The sequence below is a fragment of the Ceratotherium simum genome, chromosome 32 (genome assembly GCF_057802395.1).
Source record: "Ceratotherium simum simum isolate JZ-2026a chromosome 32, ASM5780239v1, whole genome shotgun sequence".
NCBI classification, from domain to species: Eukaryota; Metazoa; Chordata; class Mammalia; order Perissodactyla; family Rhinocerotidae; genus Ceratotherium; species Ceratotherium simum.
The window spans coordinates 9,227,049-9,238,800 of NC_141931.1; the positions used below are offsets into that span (position 1 = coordinate 9,227,049).

General features: G+C 41.8%; 1 protein-coding gene across 2 annotated transcripts in view; it reads right to left on the minus strand.

Annotated features, from left to right (window-relative positions):
- The window catches only part of APBB1IP (amyloid beta precursor protein binding family B member 1 interacting protein), a 102,165-nt gene extending 90,946 nt beyond the window's left edge, over positions 1-11,219 (minus strand). Inside the window, exon 1 of one of the 2 annotated variants that reach the window (XM_087420682.1) lies at positions 11,055-11,219. The gene's annotated coding sequence lies outside the window, so the exon portion shown is untranslated. Of the gene's footprint in view, positions 1-10,639; positions 10,839-11,054 lie in introns of those variants that run through there. The other variant, XM_004425286.3, reaches the window with a different exon arrangement.
- Between the last annotated feature and the right edge of the window lie 533 nt (positions 11,220-11,752).

The following is an 11,752-nucleotide window of genomic DNA, read 5'->3' on the forward strand; positions in this document are numbered from 1 at the left end:
GTGTTCTTTGGAAAAATGTCCATTTACATCCTCCGCCCATTTTTTTTTAATTGGATTATTTGCTTTTTAGGTTTTGAGTTGGATGAGTCCTTTATATATTTTGGATATTAACCCCTTATCTGATACATGGTTAGCAAATATTTTCTCCCCTTTCATAGATTTCCTTTTCATTAAATTCCACGGTGAAGGTTGCTCACAAAAAGGAGAAAAGGAACTCTTCTCTACTCTACCAGGTCATGACTTTATTCTCCTAAATATTGCGAGGGATCAATTTGAGGAGGACGATTTGTGTGGAAAGTGCACCACAGCAGTTCCTTGTCTTTCTTGCCTAGACTCTAAAAATTCTTAGTGAAAAGAATTTAAACTAAATTAAAGAATTTAGTTTAAAATTAAAATGTATCCTTCATGTGTTGTTTCTGATTGGTGAATTTTACAATGACTATTTTTTAAAAAGGGCATTTTATTTGTTTATTTTTTGTTATTATGCTTAATTACTTTCCAGGGAGTATTTTTCTTGTTGTTAGCTAATTGTTATTTTTCTTTCTCTGGAGGCAATGACTGCAATTAAGAATTTAGCACTATGGTTCAGAAGTGATTCATCACTGAATTGTCCAGCCAAGAATATATTCTTTTTTTTATACAAATTATTTTGAAGACTAAATCAATGTTTTACAGAAAACAATACTAAAGATTTGGCTTGCAAAAACATGACCTTGGCAATGGTAACACATTTTCTCTCTATATTTGACTGATTAATGGGAAAAATTAAGATACTATAGAGAGGATTTGAGTAAACATTAGACTTAGCTTATAAGACACTTATTGAAAACTAGTCATATACCAGAAAAATCTCAATAAATTCTCCAAAGGAGAAATTGTGCAGGCTACATTCTCTGACCAAATTATAAGAAAAATGGAAATTAATAATAAAAGATTAAATAAATTTAAAAATCCTTAAGGAAAAAAGCATTTTCCTAACAACTTTGGGATCAGAGAAAAAAATTTCAAAAAGGACAATTTCAAACTATCTAGAAAATAACCATAGTGAAAGCTGCACACACATACACAATTCAACCAGAGTCAAATTCAGAGGAAACTGGAGAAAAAATACAAGGAAAGGGGCCGGCACCATGGCTTAGCGGTTAAGTGTGCGCTCCGCTACGGGCGGCCCGGGTTCGGATCCTGCCTGCGCACTGACGCACCGCTTCTCCGGCCATGCTGAGGCCGCGTCCCACATACAACAACTAGAAGGATGTGCAGCTATGACACACAACTATCTACTGGGGCTTTGGGGGAAAAAAAGGAGGAGGGTTAGCATGGATGTTAGCTCAGGGCTGATCTTCCTCACACACACACACAAAAAAACTATTAAAAAAAAAATACAATGAAAGACTTCCAAAATGACAATAATTAAAGCAGAACAGTAACAGTGTAGGAATGAAACAGATAATAATGTCACATAAGAATGTAGAAATATCAAGAATATCAAAGAATTTGGCGCTTCATAATCTTACCAGAATCTAAAACATAAAATGAAATACAGTCTTAATTTTTTTGGCTAGTATATTACCAAGTCTTTGTTTTGTATCCATTTTACCACTAATAACTTATTTCAGAACAACACAACTGTCCAGTGTTGCCCTGATGTAAAAGGCAGATAATGTAGTAAGATACAACTTGATCTGGATACTAAGAGAAAAACGTGATACTGTGCTTGGTTAATTTCTTCAGTCAGGTGTTCATGGACCTTTCCAGATAAGGTCTCAGTAAAACTTCCAAGACAGTCCATTAAGTCCTGCCACCTTGCATTCCATTCACCTTGCTGTTGTCCAAGGGGGCTAAATATGAACATAAGATGCAGCTTGAACTACTTTATGAAGTAAAGGTGGCAACGAATTTGCATTTCAGAAAAATGACTGAGTCGTTTTAGCTCTGCTCAGATTATCTTCAGGGTAGAACCTCCCGGATCTTTGTTTTGTATTATTCTTATTATCTAATCTCTGTAGATATTGCTGCAAAGGGGAGCAGAAACATCTTACTTATCTGTGTCTCCATCTCTCTCCTCACTTTAAGCTCTGCATTTACACTTCCGGTTGTCTGCAGGGCATTTCCACAAGGCGGTCCCAGCAATGGTGCACCGCAACATGGCCCCCTTCCAGCTTCCTCTTCTCCACCCCACCCCCAGTTCTCCAGGCTTGCCAGTATATGTGGTGGTGCAGCAAGACCCAAGCCAGAGGCTGTCTTGGGAACTGGGGAGAATGTCAGCACAGAGAGGCTCTGGGTGAAAATCAGATCCGGGGGAAGGAATGGAACGGTATGGTGAAGTGAGGCTGGGCCTGGGTGTCTGGGCAGAAGTCAAGGGAGAGACCAACAGAATTGTGGTACTGAAACAGAAGCCCCACATTAGGAAGTAGAAAAGCAGACGAGACAAAGGCAAGAACAGGCTCAGCAAAAAAACAGAGGGTGGGCTAACTTAACAGTTGTGGATGTTTGTAATGACCAGGCTCAGCGTTGCTGCTAAAAGGGGCCCCTAGACATGACTATCCCTCTCCTCCGCTAATACCCCACCCTCCACCCACCCCCAGCCTACACTTATCTTGACCTATAGCCTGATTTTCTCCCCGCAGTCGTCTTCTCGGGACTTCAGGGGCATTTGTTAGCCTCCTGTTCCTGAGGTCCCCAATCTGATCAGTCAGTGTGTCTTGTCAATTCAGCCTTCCTAATGCCCTTGAACTTGTCCCATTCTCTCCATAACTACCACCCTAGCTCAGCTCCTCCACAGGTCTTATCAGGACTCTGCCATCTGCTTACTGTTTATCTCCCTACCCAGAGTCTCTCCCTCTTAAATGCCACTAGAGGTTTCTTCCTAAAACCCAGTTCTATTCATATCCTTTCCATCAGCAAAACTTTTCAGTGGCTGTCTACTCTCCATAGGATATAATCTAAACTCTTTAATGTGGCTTTTAATTTCTTCCACAGTACAACCCCCATCAACCTGTCCAACTTCATCTTTCAGACATCATCCTGCTCTCTCCATAAAACCTACTCTGCTGCTCTAACTATTGTTTTCTTTATAATCTGCTGCCACACCAAATGCTTTCATTTAACCTACTGAAGCCAGAGCACAGATTGCTTCTGACGCATCTTTTCATCTTCCCAGCGGTTAGGGCAGCACCTTGAACACAGGCCCTGTGCTCCATATTTTAAAAAAATAGCTTCATTAAGATATAACTCACATACAATACAACTCACCCATTGAAAGTGTATAAATCAAAGGTTTTTGGCACATCCACAGAGTTGTGCAACTATCACCACAATCTAATTCTAGGCCATTTTCTTCTCAACTAAAAGAAACCCTATACCCCTTAGCAGTCACTTGCCATTAACCCCTTCCCTTCCCCAGCCCTAAGCAACCACCAATCTACTTTCTGTCTATATAAATTTGCCTATTCTGGACATTTCATATAAATGGAATCATATAATATGTGGTCTTTTATATCTGGCTTCTTTTACTTAGCATAATCTTTTTTTTTTTTTTCGTGAGGAAGACCAGCCCTGAGCTAACATTCAATGCCAATCTTCCTCTTTTTGCTGAGGAAGATGGGCCCTGGGCTAACATCCATGCACATCTTCCTCCACTTTATATGGGACGCTGCCACAGCATGGCTTGACAAGTGGTGCATTGGTGCGCGCTCAGGATCCGAACCTGCGAACCCTGGGCCGCTGCAGCGGAGTGTGCGCACTTAACTGCAGCGCCACTGGGTCAGCCCCAGCATAATCTTTTTAAAGTTCATCCACACTGTAATATGTATCAGCACTTCATTTCTTTTTATTGCTGAATATTTCATTGTATTGAAACACCACATTTTCTTTTTTTGGTTAGGAAGATTCGCCCCGAGCTAACACCTGTGCCAATCTTCCTCTATTTTGTATGTTGGTCATTGCCATAGCATGGCTTGATGAGTGGTGTAGGTCTGTGCCCAGGAGCCAAATCCGTGAACCCCGGGCTGCCGAAGTGGAGCGCACAAACTTAACCACTACGCCCCAGTGGTTTTTATGCCCCCAGTTTTATGCCCCGGCCCCCACGTTTTTTTTTTTATTGAGGTCGTATTGGTTTATAACATTGTGTAATTTCAGGTGTACATTATCATATATCAGTTTCTGTACAGACTGCATCGTGCTCACCATCAATAGTCTAGTTTTTATCCCTCACCATACATATGTGCCCTTTACCCCTTTCACCCTCCCCCCACCCACTTCCCCTCTGAAAACCACTCATCTGTCCTCTCTATCCATGGAAGCACCACATTTTGATTATCCATTCATCAGTTGACGGACATCTGGGTTGTTTCCACTTTTCAGCTATTACGAATTACGCTGCTATGAACATTTGTGTACAAGATTTTACAGGGACATATGTTTTCATTTCTCCTGGGATTCCTAGGAGTGGAACTGCTGGGTTAGGTGGTAACATGATATCCAACTTTCTGAGGAGCTGCTAGGCTTTTTCCCAAAGCTGTGGCATGATTTTAGATTCCACCAGCAGTATATGCAGGTCCAGACTTCTCCACATCCTCATCAATACTGTGTCTACCATTTTAATTACAGCCATCCTAGTGACTGTGAAGTTCTCATTGTGGTTTCGATTTGCATTTCCCTTATGTCTAATGATGTTGAGCATGTTTTCATGTACTTATTGGTCGTCATTTCTATATCTTTGGGGAAAAGTCTACTCAGATTCTTTTCCCAGTTTTAAAATGGATTATATGTCTTTTTTATATATTATTATGTTGTTGTTGTTGTTGTTATAAGAGTTCTTTAAATATCCTTGATACAAGTCCCTTATCAGATATATAATTTGCAAATCAAATATTTTCTCCCATTCTGTGCATTGTCTCTATACTTTCTTGATGGCCCTGCTTGCAGCACAAAAGTTTTAAATTTAGATGTAGTCTAATTTATCTATTTTTTCTTTTTTTGATCGTGCTTTTGGTATTATCTAAGACACCATTTCTTTCCCAAGGTCATAAAGATCTACTCCTATGTTTTCTTCTAAGACTTTTATAATTTTAGCTCTTACATTTAGGTCTAGATCCATTTTAAGTTAGTTTTGTGTATAGTGTGAGTCATTATTTTTTAATGGATGCTATTGAGAGCAGAGTGTTTATACCTAAAAGACCAAAAAAAAAAAAAAAAAATCTCTTTCCTTTTCTCTTTCTGTGAGGCGATAACTTACAGTCCTCTGCACATTCAATCAAAATATACTCATTGAGTCATTTGGGCAGTTCATGTAGCAGTGAACGAGGCACTATGATAAAAATAAAAAGAAACTGTACCAGCAAGTGCTATAATACTATAATCCAGGACCAATGCAAACTGATTTATGATAAATTCATGATTGCTTCTGCAAAGAACCAGACTCCAGCAACACTGGTTTAGATCGAGCCCATTCATAGAAAGATTATTGGTTAGCCTGGCATGGAAATTAATCCTGGACTTAAAACTCATGGGCCTTCGTGTTCCTTGACTACACCAGGCATACTCCTGCTTTACGGCCCCTGCACTGGCTGTTCCCTCTGCTTGGAACACTGTTCCCTCAGATAGCCTCTTTCGTAGTGAACTCCTTCATCTCCTTCAAACTTTTGCTCAAGTCTTATCTTCTCAACAAGGTCAAGCCTGACCACCTTACTTAATACTCTAACTTTACTTTGCTCAACTTTGTCTTTTTTTATAGCACTTTTCACTTACCACTACCTCTCTTATTTACTTACTTATTATGTTTATTGATTACTGTCTGTATCTCCCCACTAGAATATAAGCTCCACAAACGCAGAGATCTTTGCCTCTTCTGATCAGTGACATGTTCCCAGCACCTAGAATAGTGCTTGGGAAACATTTTTAGGATGACTGAATTGCATTTAAAGTAGAGATCTCAGTAATAGGGAAAAATGAGCAGTTCCTAAGTCACATTTTTTATTACACTTAAAAATTATAATTATCCACTCATGAGTCTTAGTCACTTTTATTAATGACTAAGACACCACTAACTATTCCTGTGGTACTTACTGCTAACCATTTATAATCCACTTTGTTTTTATACTATTTAAATTAAAGTACGTTGTCTTTTCTTCCTAGCACACTCTATTAATGACCATGCCTAGAGTTGGTGGAGATCCTAATTCCAGATTCCCAAGAGCCAATGTACTCTAAATCCCAGTTTGATATCATCTTTGCAAATGCATATACAAGCTTTCCAAATGTTTTTTTAAAAAGTAGCACATTCAGAATAATGATTACTGAGGAAAAAGGGGAACGCAGTGGGAGGAGGTCAGCAGATGTATTGGTAATATTTTACTTCTTAAGATGGGCGATAGGTACCCAGATGTTGGCTTTATTATTATTTGTATATAACATATATATCTTACATCATCTTTCTGATGTATGAAATATTTCATACATAAAAAAGGAAGGAAAAAATTGAATTCTAGTCTAGCGTTTACTTGTCCTACCATCACTCTTCATTTTCTCTCCAGTTCGATATGATATAGCTCCCTGGACATAAATCTTCCAGTCGGTTTGTGGAAACATAATTGCTGGGTGATTCAGCATTGATCCCTCCTCCTGCCCCACAGCCATCTCACTGATGAGTCTGTGATACGAGATCAAATCAGAAAGATCCCCAGTAGAATTAGGAAAAAATACTATACTCCCTGCCTCATTGATTTAATCAACCTAGTAAGCTGTCGAGAGGGATCAAAATATAATAAAGATAAAAATGAAAACACATGATTGCTGCCAAAGCAGATTATTTTTGCAAAAGACATATATAAAGATAATAGCTTCAACACTGACAATATCTTGTTGTTCCACTATAACAAGCCAAGTTCTCTGTTTGGTTACCTTCATCGCATCCTCCCTTCCCTGACCCCAGTGTCGCCAGGGAACCGATACGGGCTCCCACAGCACGTGACTCTGGTCTGTGCAGAATTTAACTCCCCATTTATGCCTCCCTACTAGACTAGAAGTTCACTGAGGACAGGCCCCCTGATTTTTCACCATGTGAGCCCTTGTCCCCGGTACAGCATCTTGGGAGCTGGTATCAGACTGGCTTGGTCCAAACTTCAGCTCTGCTTCTTACTCCCTGCATAAGTTTCTTAACCTCTCTGTGCTTTCATTTCCTAAATGATAAAAAAGGGGAATAATAGTAATATAAGGCCAGGATGTGAGGATTAATGATACGACACATCTCAATTAGTTAGCACAGGGTCTGGTATAAAATATAGGCTAAATAAATATAATAATTAGTATTTACTATTACCATTTGGTGATAACGAGGAAACTGAGTTGACAGAGGAGAAAGAAAATAGCTCTTATAATGTGATTCTTAATGATTTGAGTTCATAGTCAATGTTCAGGAAATGTCTGGAAACTAAGTCATGAATTCAAACTTCCAGGATACAGACTGAGAAGCTGTGGTGCCTTAGAATGGTGCTACCTCTCTGCACTCCTGCCTCAGGGTTGGTACCAACAGGGCCAGAGTCATGGGGGCTTGAGACATTTTGATGGTACAACCCAGAAGTGGATCTCATATATTCTGTACATTCAGCACTTTTGAGTCTTAACTATGGTGCCATGGATTTGGCTAGGCAATGGGGATGTGGTGGTGGCAAGTCACATCCTCTAGTCCCTAGAAGCCGCCCTCAGGCCTCTGCCCTGTCATGTCATGTCTCATGTACAATCTAGTCCCTTAAACTCACTTCAGATCCTTCAACCCCATTCCTTAGTGCTGCTATCCTCTTCTCAAGTGAAATATAATTGTTACTTTTCCAGATATATAGCAGTTCCCTCTAAAAGGCATGTTTCTTTTTTTTTTTTTTAATTAATTAATTTATTTATTTTTTCCCCCAAAGCCCCAGTAGATAGTTGTATGTCATAGCTGCACATCCTTCTAGCTGCTGTATGTGGGACACGGCCTCAGCATGGCTGGAGAAGCGGTGCTTCAGTGCGCGCCCGGGATCGAACCCGGGCCGCCAGCATCGGAGCGCGCACACTTAACTGCTAAGCCACAGGGCCGGCCCAAAGGCATGTTTCTCATGATAATTATAACTATAATACATATAAACATCACTATGCAACTAGCATACTGATCTAATACCTTAAATCCTGGCATTTATTATGTACTTGAATCTAGAATAAACGCTTAAACTTTAAGTTACTGCCCACTTAGGATGACAGAACTGACATAAAACACATACATATTTTCATACTGAAAATGCTAATTATGTTAATAATAAGAATTGTATTTTGAGATGAGAATTCCTAAGGTCATTTTATTGCCTATAAAATAACCATGAGGGCCCATAAGATTGTAAATATTTTGCTGTGATAGACTATGAAACACAAACCTAATTTATTATAAGATCTGTGGACTCACCAACAGGTTTTAGGTATAAAAATAATTAAAAGAAAATTGAAGAGGATTAGAAGTAAATGAAAATAATAATTCTTTTTGAAAGTAGGATGGTTTAAAGAAAATTCAAAGTGGCATATCAAATACAGACATTTATGGCAATGAATTTTATAAAAGGCTCATTCTAATAACAATATGAAAATATCTAGAACTTTTTATTTATAAATGAAAAAAATAGTGGGTGATCGGTATACACTCTTAGGTTATAAAAAAACAAAAAATTTAATGGACACTATGTAATCTGGTAAATATTGTGTTTAATATTTAAAGTAACTAAATCATAAGGTAATCCATATTACAAAGTTATATTTCTTTGGAAATAGCAATTGAAGAATTTTTAAATCTAATATTGACCTGCCCAAGCTTGGGCACATCAACTCCCCTATCTCAGTTTTTCAATAAAATGGAAATTTGCCATCTTCTATATATAGGCCAGAAACTGACTCTGTTTTTAGAGGAACTTCTCAGAAACAAAGGGCTCAAAAGAATTGATACTTCAGAATCTAAGAAAATCTGTTAATCATTATTATTTTCTCCATTCTTTTTTGTTAATGATCAGCAATTCTAACTTTGCCAGTATTCCAGAAAGGACAAATTCAAAGAATTATGGCAATTCCTCAAATGCTATTTTTTTTCACTGAAGAAGACTAGCCCTGAGCTAACATCTGTGCCAATCTTCCTCAATTTTGTATGTGGGACGCTGCCACAGCATGGCTGGCCAGTGGTGTAGGTCCGCTAGGATCAAACCTGTAAACCGGCCACCAAAGCCTTGTGCATGAACTTAACCACTACCCCATAGGCTGGCCCCTCAATTGCTATTTTAATGAAAGATATAATGTAGTCCAATAATCTCACTCCACTGATGAGTTATATCAGGATCAGAGAGGTTAAAGCAACTTAATCAAGGTCATCCTTGTCTAGTTAAAGACAGATATGGAACTAGAAGTCAAATCTCCCAAATACCCAGAAAAGACACAAATATTAGTAATAGTGTGAAAATTATTAACAGTCTAAAGATGACAATAAATTTCTCAGAACTTTCACAACACATGGAGCAGACAGGAAATGCCATCCGGAAGACATTACAAATGATTTCTTAGTAGATCCTCTGTTCATTTTGCTAGCCAGCAGTACTGTAAGGCTGCCCATGTGCCATTTCAGTATTTCAGCCAGGCCAGGGGGAACCAGCCTCTGGGGGATTATTCAAAGGGACGAAGGCTCTCTTTCTGGTTTCCATGCAGTGGCCTAGAATTTAAAATTAGTAGTAGCTAGTACTCTTGCCTTTGTTTAAAACACATTATAACACCAGAAATAACATCCTGGGGAGTAAAACCTGTTACTCCATGTCTCTTTCTCTAACGATCACATTAAAAGTTCTTTTTGAAACGCTTTGCTGCAAGTGGCACGAGGAAACAACACATTTAGGGTTCCACAATGGTATGAACGATAACATACTTTCCCAGAAGAAAATAAGAGGTTCGCTAGGCAAGGTTTTCGGTGGGACCCCCGCGCTGAGGTCCTCCCCGACCTAAGGACATCCTAGTCAGTTTCCTTCACGCCATAAAACAGCACTCTGGACACTCATTTGCAAGCCAAATGACGACGCTTGTGCCTGGTGTCTAAATCTTCCCTCTCTCTTATTTTAAAATGAGAAGGACAATAATTTGGAGGAAAAGTTATTTTTGAAAAGAAGAAACAGTTGTCTGAAAGTTTTAAAGGAAGGAGACGCTCTTAAAATGCGTCAGAGTCACTCTCCAATTCTCACACGCCTTGCATTTATCTACAGCGCCCTAAAAGGCCCCTAGGAATCCCTTCAGAGCCGGTCAGGTTGGGGCTCTCCGACCTGCTGGACAGGCGAGGGTTCACACCGGTTCCCCATTTGACCTTGCAGCAATTGTTTGCGCAGGAAATCAGTTAAATCTGATGAAACAGAACGCAGGCATGGCGAGCCGAGCCCCAACCCCCCGCGGGGCTGGATCAAGTGCGGAGATCCGCGGGGGGTACCCCGGGGAGCCGCTCCCCTCGAGGGCCAAGCGGGGGGCGCGCGTTCACTCGGCCGGTGCCGGGGATCCGGCCGTGGACCCGACGGGCTTGACACATGGTCCTGTGAGAGCCCCGAGGGTCCCGGCCGCAGCTCCCGGCGCTCCCGGGCCGGCCGGCGCCGCTTACCTTGACGGTTCTGCGGGGACTTGGCGGGGACTTGGCGGGGACTTGGCGGGGCGCGGGTCGGCGTCGGGGCACCGGCGGGGAGGGCGAGGCCGCGCACTCGGCTCCGCCCGGGCTCAGGTCCGCGGCCGCGGGGAGGAAGTGGTGTGAGCCCTGCCCTTCCACGCAGCGCGCAGACGGGCGGCGCTCGCCGCGCTGCTTTGCATCGAGGTGCGAAAGGGGCGCCTGGTTGGGACACACACACGGAGAAATACACGTGGATAAGACTCTAAAACTCAGGGCTGCTCTTTCCAACGCACCGGGTTTGTGCCTCATTTCCTCTTATTTCCCCCCACCGCATCACAACCTTGAAGGAAAAAAATATATATATTTTTCATTCTGGGAAAAGTTGCGCCTTCCTCTTTCATCGCCCCCCTACCTGCGCCGCGCGCCCGCTTCTCGCAGAGGTGTCCCCCCGCGAATGGACCCTCCTTTGTTGCCCCGATATATGAGTGGCTACGAGATTGGGGGCCAGATGATGGTTCCACAAAAGCTTGAGAACTCGATTTATTTGCAACGTCTTCTTAAGTGTTTACTCCAGCCCCGTCTGTGCTTCCTCTTTCGGGCCAGTTGTGCAAGGCCGGGTCTTCCTGGTCGCGAGCAGCCCACCCGCAGCGGACGCGGCGCAGGAGAGGATGGGGGAGCGGCCCACACGTTCCCCGCCCGCCCGCAGGGGACGCGCCGCCGGCCCGGAGATTAGCGGTCACTGTTGGAGCAAGGGGTGGGGTGGGGTGAGGTGGGGTGGGCGGTGGGGAAGGGCGCGCTCAGCAGAGGCTGTTTCTCAGCTATCAGATCGGCAAACCCCCCAGAGCTTACCGACACTCAATTGGCAGGCGAGGCTGTGGCCTCTCACACAGTGCTGGTAGAAATCCAAAACTGGGATGAACCCTGTGGAGGGGAAATTCGGCAACAGCTATTTAACTTACATATGCAATTACCCTTTGACTCAGCGATCACACTTTTAAGAATGTATTACAAGGATACAGTGATGAAAAGAAGTAATGCACACGCACAAGGCCGTTCTTGGCCGCATGAATTGTAATAGCAAAGGGCTGACTAGAAATGACCTGTGACTGT